The sequence below is a fragment of the Passer domesticus genome, chromosome 7 (genome assembly GCF_036417665.1).
Source record: "Passer domesticus isolate bPasDom1 chromosome 7, bPasDom1.hap1, whole genome shotgun sequence".
In the NCBI taxonomy this organism is placed as follows: Eukaryota; Metazoa; Chordata; class Aves; order Passeriformes; family Passeridae; genus Passer; species Passer domesticus.
Genome location: NC_087480.1, coordinates 9,243,066 through 9,257,367, shown reverse-complemented (window position 1 = coordinate 9,257,367; position 14,302 = coordinate 9,243,066). Strand labels below are relative to the sequence as shown.

The 14,302-nt window shown below is 40.0% G+C and overlaps 1 long non-coding RNA gene across 1 annotated transcript in view; it reads right to left on the bottom strand.

Moving 5' to 3' along the window:
* Nucleotides 1-14,302, bottom strand: part of LOC135304431 (uncharacterized) — a 112,138-nt gene that overhangs the window by 40,916 nt on the left and 56,920 nt on the right. Inside the window, exon 2 of the long non-coding RNA XR_010365823.1 lies at nt 876-916. This is a non-coding gene — a long non-coding RNA (uncharacterized LOC135304431). The remainder of the gene's footprint in view (nt 1-875; nt 917-14,302) is intronic.

The window sequence follows — 14,302 nt, the reverse complement described above, 5'->3', positions numbered from 1 at the left end:
GTAAACGATGCTGTTATTTCCAAGTACCTTATCATCCATTCTGGATCCATCTGTGTCCACAGAGAGGAGCTGCATTTTGATTTTAAATTTTGGAGCAAAAGGTCAATCTGCATCTGCATCAGCATGAGCGAGAATTAGAAGAGAGCTGAGACTGAATGGGATCCCATTTGTTTGGAAAGCAAATACACAGCTATACAAGAACTGCCTTTTCATTTTATTTCTGTAAAGCAGAAGTATGAAATGCAAATCTGTTTTCCCATAATAAAATAATTTCAGTGATGCATTTTCTCATGCTTAGAATAATGTCTCGTACTTCTTTATTCCATCTTGAAGATTAATTCAAGGAAATCAGGGGCACCTCTCTCATCAGCTGCATAAAGTCATGTGGTTCAACATTTGTTTCGTATTACCCTGCTTAGTTAGGATTTACATCACCTTCATGCAGAATCATGTTGTGTTTGCTTACAATCTTAAGAAAATAATTCAAATAATTACAGTTACTAAAATAAAAGTTCCTCTAGTGGAGAGAAATTTCTTCCCTTGTGAGTTTCAGGATTCCTGGAGCTATTTCAGGTATTCTCAACTGTGGCATCAGTAAAGCTATTTCACTAACTGCACAGAAAGTAATTGTAAGCTTAGAAGGAACCAACAATTTTTATAACAGAGCTCAGACCTGAAAAATTGCAAGTATTCTGGATAAATCTGGGTACACATTTACACTGCAGAAAAACAAGGCAAAAACCTTCGTCAGGGCCATCCTAGATATTGAAACTACTGCAAGGCATGTAGTTACTTCTTTAGTATTGCACAGCTACATTCACAGCTTTGGTCACTCAGGGCAATACATCTGTAGCAATAATGTGAAATTCCCCTACCTTTTTTAACAGCCTGTCCTATTCATGTTTTCTTCAACTACCTGAGTGAAGAAATAGATATCAATTAATTCCATTCATATTCATACTGAATATGAAATGATTACATTCTTTTGATGATTGGAAAGCATTTTTTCTTTTCCACTGACAACAATAAAGCCTTACAACTAGTTATCTTCAGGTATGCCATTACCTTTAAGAATGCCATTTTTTTATAGATAGCCCTTCATATATGTTCAAAATCACTTTAGTGATGAAAATATCTCAGCCAATAAGTTTTCTGTTAAAAAGTTAATAAAAAACAGAAACCAGATATGCAGTCACTAGTGCAAGGACTTACTCAGGAAAGATAGCTCAGTGCTCTTCATGCTCAGAGCTGCCCAGAATTCACTCACAAAAATCTTTGGGTATTAATTCAGTATGTCTGGTTTGGGGCAAGTAAGATCATTGCACTATTGAGCAACTCCTCAAGAAGAAGATGTTTATTGAATTCAATGATCACTCACTGGACTAAGCTTTTCTCAGGACTCAAGAATTACTGAGAATCATTACAATCTTTCTTAAGGCAAACCTTTGTTAGATGGAGTCCTTTAGGGTAAATTAGTTTGGGTTGATAATTTTCCACAGACATTACCTGAACTAGAAAAGTGGTTAAAATCTTCTTTCCCATTTACCCACCTCTTATTCTTGTTTGGCTCAAGGCCCTGGCTGCAAGACTTGGAGATGTACACCACAATTACTGAGGAGTGGATTATTTTTAACAGTTCCGTCCCTTTCATTTCCAAGGATACATTGCTTCCTATTACTTGACAGTAATAATTTATGAGAGCAATTGGAGGAAAAACAGCATGTTTCTTTCCTAATCCAAAATAATAACAGTAATCTAGGCCACTTCCAGACATTCTGATATAACAGGAGGGTGGAGCATGGGAGTCTGTGGTACTGGAAATGGAGGATATTAAAAAAGCCTGAAAATGTCATATAAAAGCTAATGCAGATAATCTCAAAGTGAGAAAGATCATGAGAGTCTTGGAAACTTACATTGAATTGATAAGAAAGGTCTGCAGGTTTTTCTATCATTCATTTTGAAAACTGGATGCAACATTATACTCTAAGCATTGGCTACTGGTAGCCCTCAGGACAGTCAGAAATACTTTCTCTGTGTTCTAATTACAAAGAATTAACTCTGGGGCAATTTACTGCATTTCCTTGTACTGCAAAGAAAGCAACAGAAATGTGCCTCAAACTGTGGACATTAATTTGCTAATGCACTCTACATCTGCTTCAACCTGATATCCCCTTGTTGCCTGGACCATTTTCCTACATGCAACTTCTGTTCCTCTACAAAAACACACTTAAAGAAGTAACTTGATGTGACCTAAAGGTCTGTGCCTCGTACCTCTGGATCTATAATTTTTTAAAATAACTTACTGCTCAGCTCCACACATACCTTCTCATACTCTTGAAAGACCTATTTTGGGGGTTTTTTAAACCTCGATTCTGAAAGATCAAAATTTGCTATCATAAACTTCACTATGAGAACATGACATTGCACCTAGGTTTTGAACCCAGTGTGCACAGCCTTGATACAGGCAGAATTTAATCAGCTTCACTGCCAAGCACAGGATTCAGAAATCCAACTGATTGAGCCCCTAAGGGATTAACTTAAAAGCAAAGTATGCAGCCCTTTTTATTTTAGAATGGCCTGAGGACCATGGGCAGTAATTGCAGCAACGCAATATCAGTATCAAAGGCTTCTAGACTCTCTTACAAACTAAATTTATGGTCACTGAGAAAGGTGTCAAGTTAGATTTAACTTTGAAAGAGACATTGAAGGGAAGCTCATAAAAGCAGCTGGATATACTGCACAAGACTTTCCAATGATCTTACATATATGCAGAAAGAATATGGTAAAGAATATGGTACTTGATTTCCTGTACTATTATTCAAAAACAGAGAGAAAGAGAAATGTAGTCCTTCTTATTGTTTCCTAGCCCTTAGTTTCCCCTTTCTTGAGAGTCAAGTTTCCACAATTCTTACATTAGTGAAACTGAGCTCTGTAAATGGGGGTTTGTTTGTTTGTTGTTTTTGTTAATGGCTGATGAAATTCAGCTCACTGATAACTCATTGGTGCCTTTTCCTGCTCTTCCAGAGACAAGGTAGGAGATTAATTCTAGCACAAAAAAGGCAAGACAGGGGGTGACTATAGAAAGGCAGCACCAGGACAGCTGCAGTGGTGTTATGCTGAAGTACTTCCCCCTTCCTAATACAGGCAGGATTTAGATCTTTTAATACTGACCTTTGACTAAAAGCCAGGAAGAAGCTGTCCCTAAATGCAAACTCATCAGCTGTGAGTATTTGCAGAATGCCAGTTGATACTTCCACTTGGAGCACATAACACCTCTATGTTGACTGTACATTTGTTACATAAAGACACCTTATTTTAACCCACGAGTTTCACAATTCTTCTTCAAAATAAAATTTGCATTCCAAAATAAAAGCACAGAATTATTCTCATCCAAAACCAAAACAAACAGACAAACAGCAAATTCCCCAAAAACAAACAAACAAAACCAAAAAAAACCACCAGCAACACAGCAACAACCAAGGCATTTGCAAGACTCTACAGGCTAAGAGATTACTGACTTTTGTCTTCATAAATATTTTGTCAACTCAAAGGTACAAGCTAAGAACCCGCTTTCCTCTAACCCTAACATCCAACCAGGCTGAAGTCCTACTGCTGGTCAGGCAGACTTGGTTGTTTATCCTCTGCTATGCTTTGAAAACCAACTCATCACCTAAATTCCTAGTATCTGACTATTTTAAAAATTTCATCTAATAAGATGTTGTGATTTAAACCCAGTTAGCAACTCAGTACTACAGAGCCACTCACTCCCCTGCCCTCAGTGGGATGGGGAGGGAAATCAAAAATATAAACCTCATGAGTTGAGCTAATAACACTATAACAATTAAAATAAAATATAATGGTAACGATGATGAAAAGGAGACTGAGAGACAGAAATACAACCCAAGAAATGCAATTGAAGCACAATACAGTTGCTCATATCTGCTGGCTGATGCCCAGGCCAGCCCTGAGCAGGAAACAGTGGCCTCTGAGCAACTCCCCAGTTTATAAACTGGACACACTTCTGTGGTATGGCAAATACCAGTTTGAGCCAGTTTGGGTCAGCTGTCCTGGCCATGCTCTCTCCTGGCTCCCTGTGCTCCTGCTCCCTGCAGAGCGTGAGCTCTGAGAAGTCCTTGGCTGAGTGAGCACTACTGAGTAGCAGCTAAAGCATCAGTGTGTTACCAACATTATTGTCAGACTAGATTCAGAACATGTCACAGTACCAGCTACTAAAAATAAAATTAACTCTATCCCAACTGAAACCAGGACTTAAAGCTAAATCAGAAGATAAAAATCAGTGTGAAAGTAGTTTGTGATATTAATCATTACCATTCAAGTGGAGAGAAAGTTATATTTCTGTATTTGTTAAATTATCACCTCCAACTTTTACACTCTAGTTGAGAATTTTCAAGTTGAGATCAACTCATACAGGCATTCCTCTAATTTCCTTGTCTTTGAGCTGTAGCTTTGATTGAGGATGACAACTCTTGCAAGGACAATTTAAAACTGACCCTTGGGCCAGCAATTGCCAATCACCCCTTCATATGCGCTAGTCAAGCATTCTGCAGAGCTGTAGGGTTTTGACTTAACCTTATTTCACTTCTGACAATCTTTACAAAGGAATTATTTGCAGTTGATACAATGTGTGATGGATTTGAACTTAGGTCAGGGAGATTAAATTAAAGCAGAGGGCATCCTCATGATGAAATCATACCAACTTTTCCAAATAAAATTACTTATCCACACACACCAAAGAATTGAATAATGTAAGGTGTCCTTTTGTGATGGGGATTTTCTTCTCATGAGAACAGGTTATGCTCTACTGTCAAAAATATTTAAAGGTCAGGGACATCACAACCTACAGCAATTCATTTCAATCTGTGAAAAATGGTTTACATCTCCCCCCACTAAGCTGATTTGGCAGCTTGAATTCAGCAGCTACATTTCCAGCTCAGCTGCTCACCTCTCACAGTATCTGTGTTTTCTGGTGCACCCCATGGTGTTGCATTACACGACCCCAGGGTCGTTTCCATACTGTTGGGTTGTGAATACCAAGTTTAGATTGCCACAAAGTTCTTTCTGAAGGTTGGCATTTAAATGCTGCTCCACTGCTAGCCTGTACACACAGTGATGCATCATTAGCACCGGAGCAACTCTGCTTCTTTATGAAGGGAACTGACTGTCATAAACAGAAACATCAAAACAAACTACAGCCTATCAGATAAATTAAGCATGATAAAGTTAGAAGAGTTCAGTCTCAGTAGGAATGGGGGGTGTCACGGTCCATAATTGGTGCAGGCAACAGAGACACAACCCACAATGAGATACTGTCATCAGCCCTGACACCAAAAGTAAGGCACACTGGAAACCTCATTTAAAAGGTGCAAGGCAGCAGATCTGTTCCCTGCATTGAGCTGATGATCATATCTGAAAGAGCAGAGCTGAGTAGTGGAACTGCTGCATCTGAGATTGCTCCCCGTGCCTCTCTGACCTGCCAAGGACTGTCCCTGATACATAACCACACCTATGGGGGTGTGGAAGTCACAGGACTTCCCTCCAGAGATGCTGGATAGGGCTTCTTTTCTGCCTCAGCACAGCCTGTGCTCTCCTCTTTCAATACCTGTCCTTGACAGAAAGTAATAAACACAGTTCAGAGCCTTATACAACCCTGCAGATCTGGTGTCACTCTCTGCCACCCTGTCACAAACAGAGGCCACAAACCCTTGATCCTACAGCACTTTAAATGTACCATTTCCCCCCATTACACTTTTCTGTGTCGTAAGGGCAAGTCATAGGTGTTTACCACAGAGATGCCACCCAACGTGAAGCCAAAGTTACAGAAATAATCCAAGCTTTTTATTAAAGGTGAACAACCCCTTCAACCCAGCCCCAAGTACTACAATTTTATAACAGGCTATAAGGACAGCAAAATACTGACTTCAATAACTTCAATTGCAATGTGCAGGGCAGCATCTAAACAAACCAAACAACCATTACTGGGTTTCTTCTTTAAAGCCACTATGTGTATTTAAAACTCTAACACAGATTCCCAGAGCAGCAGGAAAAAAACAATTGTAGAATCTCAAGTGGAGCAGAGGAAATGACTTTAAAATGTAACCATGTGCCTTACTGGTATAAGCTGCTTGGTGTTACACCAAAAGGAGTCATTCCTTAGCAGTGTCACAACACAAAGTGGGACAAGGATTTCAGCTGCCTATCCCATACAAAACACACGTAGTAAAAACATTTTGTCTTTAATTCCCAGAGTGAAAGAATGTCATTGTCAATGTGACTTTGGGAAAAAAAAAACCAAAAAAAAACCCCACACACTCCACTGGCACTGCATTACTCAGATTTGTTCTCTTCATGTGTTCAAAGTTAAACAAACATTTCTGCATTTCCCTCCTTTATCTCAATGTCACAGGAGTGAAATCTGGATTCTTCTCTGTATCTTCCATAAGCAATAGATGCTCAGCTCTTTATTGCACTTCACCTAACAATGAGGAACTTCACTATTTCCAATAATGTGCAAACAAGGTGGGTTCCGCACTCAATTTGTCTGCCTGCCAGTCTTTTTATTTTCCAAAATTAGTATATATTTATTTGCAACCAAGTTTTTATAAGACAATTACACAAAGCAAATAGAGAAATATGAATTAATACACAGTTTTCACCTCATGCACATTGCAAATAAGTATTCCAAACGGTAAAGACTCCACTTAATCTAATTAAGTATTAAAAGGGATTGTTCCTCTTTATCTTGCACAAATTAATAACTCACATTTTCTGTTTAGTCTGCTTTCTTGTGAATAACAGAAATACCATTTACACAGACCAGCTGCAGCCCAACTCTAAAAGACAAAGTTTCCTCCTGGTATAAAAATAAATCTGACAAAGGAATCCAGTTTTCAAAATGTCTTTATGCATATCACTGAAGGGTTTATCATTTTGCCTTTTTTTCCCCACAGCTGGCATGGATTTCTCTCAAGGTGCATTTCTAGCATTCTATGTAATTAATGTCTGGGGATTGGTCTGCGGGTTGCTTGGATTTTTTAAACATTAAAGCAGTTTCTTGTAGTAATGTCAACCTCGAGTACAGACAAGAATGAATAAAACCTCAAATACTGCATTTTAATGGGAATCACCTTAGACTGGTCTCATGCTAGGTGGTACAACATTATGGACAGAATGCTCACTGGATGTATTGACAATTTACCTTTTTTCCCTTCCTCTGTCCACAAGGAAAGTTCTTTCTAAATCCCCTAACAAACCAGGGAGGCTCTATCTGCCCAGGAAAGAATTTGTGGACAATTTTTCAACTCCTCTCATCAACAGCTGAAACACTGACAAGTGTTTTACCTGTCATTACATAAATGACATGTTAAAACATGTTTCCATGTTACTTATAGATGCAGATCTACATATACATATTAAATTAACATAGCCTATAATAAGCTTCATTAATCTATCAACTAAGAACAGATTGACATTTTAAACTCTCAAGGAAACTTAATGTCTGAAAAGGATTCGTCTGCAGAAGCCCAAACCTTTTCAATTGCTCAGGTTTGTAATAGAAGGCTATAAAATGGAAACAGAGACTGGGAAACCTTGTCTCAGCTGAAGGCAGTAACAGAAGCACAGAACCCTCAGAGGAGCTATGAGTTCATTCCTGGTACTCAGGGCTGTGCCCAGAGCCAGTGAACACGAGAAGTTCACAATCCTCTGCTCCCTGCCCTTCTCTCCTCTGCTGACTTTGCTGTTTCACAGCAGCCCGAGCCTCATGCCTACACTTGGACATACTCACAACCTTTTGGCTTCCAGGGGCCATTCACCTGTTTCACTACAGCAGGCACTTAGGTATTTTGCTCACTTGAGGACTGCTCACATCTCAGTCTACATTCACACAATATCCCACTGAGGCTATAAAAACTCTCACAAGGGCCAGCAACAAATGGCACACAAAAAATACCAGTCTGGTTTCCCTTTCCTGAAGAGTTCTTTAGTGCAAGGACTGCCTTTGAATTTTGTGTGCATAATACCCCAAGCCAGGCCTCTACATGATGCTACAACAGAAATATTTTTTAAATCTATGCAAAGCTAATGAGTACAGTACTGTTATTCCCAGCAAGTAGAGCTAATCTTGTTTGATCTGAGAACACCTAATTCCTCATATTTCTTTCACATGTGGGGTTTTCCCACTCTCCTCCTATCTGCCCTCCCATCCCCTGTCACTTGATTTATTTCTGGAAAGCAGTTCTCTCCACACACAGTTCACATGCTAGAACTCACCTAGAGAAATTGGATTTCCCAGTTAACCCTACTTCACTTCCTCTACTATTTTTTGAAGTGAAATTAAGCTCCTTGGTACTACTGTGCTGCACATGGCCTTAGATTAATGTCTTTTCTACTTTTCCACTGATGAAGGAGTTGTCAAATAAACGTGCCCTTTAGCTAGCTGTCAGGGAAAAATCAAGCCTCCTGTGGCATTCAGGAAAATAGCACAGAGCAAAAAGCAGGATTTTTTACCCCAAAGTGGATAAATCTATATAAGCTGAAAGCTGACATCAACTTGAAACAAAAAAAGAAAAGCAGCTCCCCACTGAAAACCTCAAATCTTTCACGAAGGCATTATTATTCACAGAAGGTCCCCCTATCTATCCAGCAGCACAAACCTTCGCTTTTCTGCTCCCTCCAGATGTTTTACAATTCCTGTACCCTCTGCAAGACACAGCCCAGGCTCCAACAAAAAGCAGCTGATATTTCCATCCTGATAGCACCCCTGAAGAACCACGGGCTCCACGCTCCCTGCAGCACCAGCACAAACAGAAATGGCAGTGAGCAGTGGTGGCTCCTCAGCAGCTGAGGTGCTTTGGTTCCTCATCAGGTACAAGGATGCACAGCCAAGGGTACCCAAGAGGCACCACTGATGACACCAAACTGAGTTGTTCTGAATTGATATTTCATAGCAAAGAGAAGCAGCAAAATTCATCTTTTGCTGCTCACTGAAGCTTAGGAGAAGCCACAGTGCAGAGCCTGCAAGTTCTGCAGGAGCTGCGTAAGAATGATAAATTTTGGGAAAGGGAGTTAAGAGGACAGGGAGCATTTCTCCATGGGCCCCCTGCACCTTGAGGCCCAGGCCAAAACCTCTACAGAGCCATTTCTCTGTAAAATGTCCATATCCTGACTGATCTATGTAACACTGCAATCTTCTCCCTCATTTTCCTTTGAAGATGAAAATGGCAGGAGAGCCAGGGAATTTGCTCCTGCAAAGGCAGCCTGATCCAGACACACTAGAGATCCCTAATGCTGCAGAAGCAGACTGTTCACCCAGCAAAGCAGAACTGCACAAGGAAGGGACAAATTAATTACAAACCCCTGTGGACTGTCATCAGGAAGTACACAGTCAGATATTTCACACTGGTTCTCACAATCAATAAAATTAGATTAATATTTTTTACAACTGTGTCAACTGAAAACAATTTTGCTAAAATCCAACTTGCACCATCTAGTCCTAATTAAAAAGAAATCCAGGTAACTGCAAATGATGGAGCAACATTTTTTTGTGGTGTGAATTCCCCAGTGAACATAAAAATTAACAGATGTTTTCACAGTACTAGTTATTTATCTGTAGCACTATTCATTGCTGGGGGACATTCAGTAACAATCTGGGCTTTTACCAGATGTCTGCAGAGTAGTAGCTACTCCTTGATCCACTTGACTTCTTTAATGCCAGAGGATACATTCAGCATACATTTGGTAAAAGGCATTTCTATTGGCTCTATGCTTTATGCTGATCATCATCATGCTTGTTGTCGTAAATAATAGGGTACTCCAAAAGAAATATGATTCTGGGTAACAGGACCAAGCAACTGGAAAAAATTCTCCCTAGAATAGATTTTCAGATTCAAACAGAGATATTGGTTAGACTGTATGTATATGCAAACCTATTTCTTTAGGCAAAGATTAGAAAGGCAAGGAGAATCACAAAGTCAATTTTAACTGTGAACATGCACTTTAAAAGCACATGAAATTGTGTCTTTGTCTGTGCCTCATGCATTTCTCCTGTGCCCTCAAACAAGCTCAATGAGACTGAAATTTGGATGAATTATTTTAAAACTTAAAAGAAGATTTTAACAGTTGGCAGTTTGCAGTGAAGTTGTTCTCATGTGCACCTGCACATCTGAGAGGGAGTAAGGGAGGGAGAGATGGACTGAAAGAACTCTGCCATTAACTCTGTATCTTGAGCTCTGAACAAAAATGTATTCTAAACAGATAGCACAAATGTGACACTAAAGACTTCTCCCCTGAACTGTGCTCATTTCCAATGCAAAAACACCTTGAGAGCTTCAGTTGAAAGCATGCTATGATAAAACCTGAGGAAAAAAATGCAAATGGATTGAAATCTCCCAGGTTAACTAAACAATTTTCTGAGACAGAGACCAGTCAAGGGAGTTTTCACTAACTGGAAAAACAAAACAAAACAAAACAAAACAAAACAAAAAAAAAAAAAAAAAAAAAAAAAAAAAAAAAAACAGAAAACAACCAAAAGGAAAGATGAAAGATGCAGCTTTTGAATAACACTGGAAAGTCTGGCCGCTTCTTTTCAGAAAATGAAAGCAATGTCTGCTGACAGCAGTGGAACTCTGTCCAAGCCAGCATCTGGCCTCGGGGTCAGGTAGAGTGCCCAGGCAGCAGCCCTCGGGTACCAGGAGCTGGGGCATCAAACACTGGGGCTTCAGGGGTGAGGAAGCTCATATGGGTTCATCGAGAGCTTTATTTCACTGGGCACCCTGCAAGGACTTGTCAGTTGTGTCTTACCTCTCCCAGAGAAAGGAGAGGGTAAAAGATCACCCCAAAACCCAGAGGAAAGAACCAAAATAGCTGCTTGTGTGGGTAACTCATCCATCAGCCTTTATTTTTATTTTGCAGACGGGCGAGGAGGCTGGGGCAGAGGTGAGGATATTGAGAGGCCATCCCTTTGTGCAGCTGCGGATTGGAATTGATGGGACAGGCCTCAAAATGACAGATGGATGCCTGCAGCTATTTGATTTATTCACTGGATGAATAATAAATAAAAAGGCAATGCAGTGGCATTTAAAGGGCCTCAGACTCTACCATCTCCCAGACAAGCAGGCTACCCAACTTCAGATACTGCTCAACAGAAAGCTTTACAATTCTCAAGGCCTTGTTTTACTGCTGGGAGTGGGCAAAAATCGATGAAGCGGAATTTTAGTTTCTGCTGCTGAGAAAAAGTAATTTTTCCACAGTTTTATCCTCACCAGAGCTCTCACAGGTTTTATAAGCCTACCAGGAATTGGTACTGCTCTGGCTGTAATTAACCCTTGGCTTCACCAAAAGCCTATTCCAGTGCAAGCAGGGGAAGAATTGGAATTAGATTATTAATACATACAGGTATTCTTCCACATGGTGTAGAAAGATGAAGCAGCAACCATAAATACAGGCATTAAATGGGCTCCTTTCTATTACTAGAGGGACAAACTTATATCAGCAAGTTGGATCTATTTAATATACATCATACCAACTGTAATAGAGCCTGGTAAATCCTAGCCAAACACAAGCTCATTGTTCTCCTCCACTTTCCATTCCTTTAATATCAGAGCAAATATCCTCCCAAAGAAGCTGCAGCTGCTACTCCTGAGATGGTTCAGAAAAACTCATACCAGCCTCCAACTGCAAACACAAATACAGTGCTTAGTTTTGCTGCTGATTTACTCCAATCCCCTTCCCAAGACATTTGCTGTGATGACAAATGCCACTGTCTAGTAGCAAAGTCATGGCACAAAACAAAATACAGATGTGACTTGACAATTTAATTTAAAAAAAAAACTGTATAGATACTTGATTTCTTTTTAAGCTATATAGATACTTGATTTCTTTTTAAGCTATTTAGATTAAATTTTATTAATGAAACCTTATTTAATCTGCATTATTTTGATCACTAAATTGCTGCTAGCAAAGCTTGAGGTAACAGCTGTGATACACCACCATGTTCATGTGGCTTCAGTAAAATGCAGTTTCAGTTAAATTCTGTTCTTTTCAGAATTGTGTAGTACCTTGTAAATCAAGCTAATGTAGAGCCAGAACACAATCATTTGCCTTTGCAGGTGTTGGGCACTGCCTGGTCCCTACCAGGGACTTCATTCTGTGACACAGGACAGGACACAGCAGCTGCTCCTTTGACATGCAGCACTCTCCTTTCCCTGTGCTTTGCACATCAGGAGGAAACTCTGAAGGAAGTTCTACTGCTCTCTCTGGGGAGGCCAGCACTGGGCACTGCCACAAGAGACAGCAAGACTCACAGGTGACAGCTCTCCACACAGCCAGCAGGGATCTGCACCTCAGAGTTGTGGCAGCATCCACAAAGGAATCACAGGATCTCTGTCACAAGAATCTGGCAGCCAAAGAGGTGATTTACAGAAACCAAATCAGATTTTACTTTCAGAAAATCAATTAAACAACTATTTTTGCTTTCCAAGGGAAGAATGGGTACAGCAGTCTGCTCTGACCCCACTGTCACAGTGAATAGATGGTATATTTGCAATAAGGAGAAACATCATGTTTCCTTTACCAGAGCAGCTCCCAACAAACTATACAACACAAAAATTCTGCTTTGGTAGAGTGCTGTTTCTTTCACTTCTAAATTAATAATCATCTCCTACCTTGTTTCAGAGGTACAACGTCACAAGACCCCCACCAGCTTTTCATAACTGGCAGGACATAATGGAGATCACAGAATGAGCTAGGCTGGAAAATACATTTAAGATCATCTAGTCATGGATAGCCCAATACACACCAGGACTCTCCTATCCAAACCCTACCTCCAGGACTGATGGCAGCAAACCCCCACTGGGAATATGGACTGGTGACAAAAAATAGTCCCTTAAATCAAGTCACTTTGCACAAGGTCTGTGACCCACTGCCCAAACACCCTTTTGGCCACTGGAAAAACAAGAGTCAGAACTCCTCCCTCAGTCTGCTAGAGTCTGCAGGGATCGTTCACAGTCTTTCAGCAACAAAGTAAATTTAGCCTTGCTAGGTTTTAATTCTGCTGGGTTTAACTCTTGGCTACAGTCAAAGTTTTGCAGGTCACAGTGACCAAACACTGCATTTCATTTCACCCTTCTTCAAAAAGCAGTAATAACTATTTATGTTGCAGACTTAGTACAATAAGATCATTCATTTTCTAGCTTGCTCTAATCACAATTGTCAAGATTCAGGGGAGGTTTAGGTTGGATATCAAGAAAAGATTCTTCTGCTAGAGGCTGGTCAGGAGCTGGAACAGGTTTCCCAGGGCAGTGGTGCCAGCACCAAGCCTGACAGAGCTCAAGGAGTGTTTGGACAACGCTGTCAGGCACGTGGTGGTGGCATTCTTGGGGGTCTCCTGTGCAGGGCCAGAAGCTGGACTTCAACAATCCTTGTGCATTCCTTCCAATTCAGAATATTCCATGACATTAGCATTATAGAAGTCCCACCATACCAAAATTCATCACTGCAGTTATTCAAACTCCTACACAAATTGAAAATATAAAAATTCATTCTGGGACAAAAATGTTGTCATAATATAAAAATACCTTACAGTTGTATTTTTGGTTGGTTTTTTTGTTGGTTTTTTTTTTTGGGGGGGGAGGGTTTGTTTGGTTTTAGTTGTTGTTGTTGTTGGGTTTTTTTGGTTGCAGAAGGATGCTGGTGGGTAAAATATTGTTTTTTGTTTTGTTTTTCAAAGCACAGTAATATCATGTAAAAATTAAGCATTTATAATTTTCACATCAGAACTGGTTACTCTAGCATAGCTCCATAGACTGCATGATTAAGTGGAGAAACAGTCATAAAAGTTTCCAGCCTCATCTGTGCACAGGAGTGAGTTAAGTGAATATCAGTTACATTTAGCTGTACCAACACTCAGATGCTATTTCAGCTGAAGCTGCTCTTAAGGAAACGTAGTTGGGTGGTTTATTTTGAAGCCATTCCATAGCAGAGTTGAAAAGAGAGCAGTTTCAGATCAAAACCAACCCAAAATTAAAAATTGAAAATCTTATCAGAAAATCTGCAGCATTTTGCACAATTTAAGCTTTTGATGGAGGAGAAAATGCTTACTCTTGCATCAATGATATTTTTAGTAGAAGTGGCAATTTTTTTCAGCAGAGTTTCTTGAAGGAAGGGTCCCAGCCATTGCTGCCTTCCTAACATCCAGTCCATGATGCTTCTGCAGCTGCAATAAGTATTAAAACTGTGACTCCCAGGGACTAGCAAAGGTACTGCATCTTCTTGCTCTCATTACAAA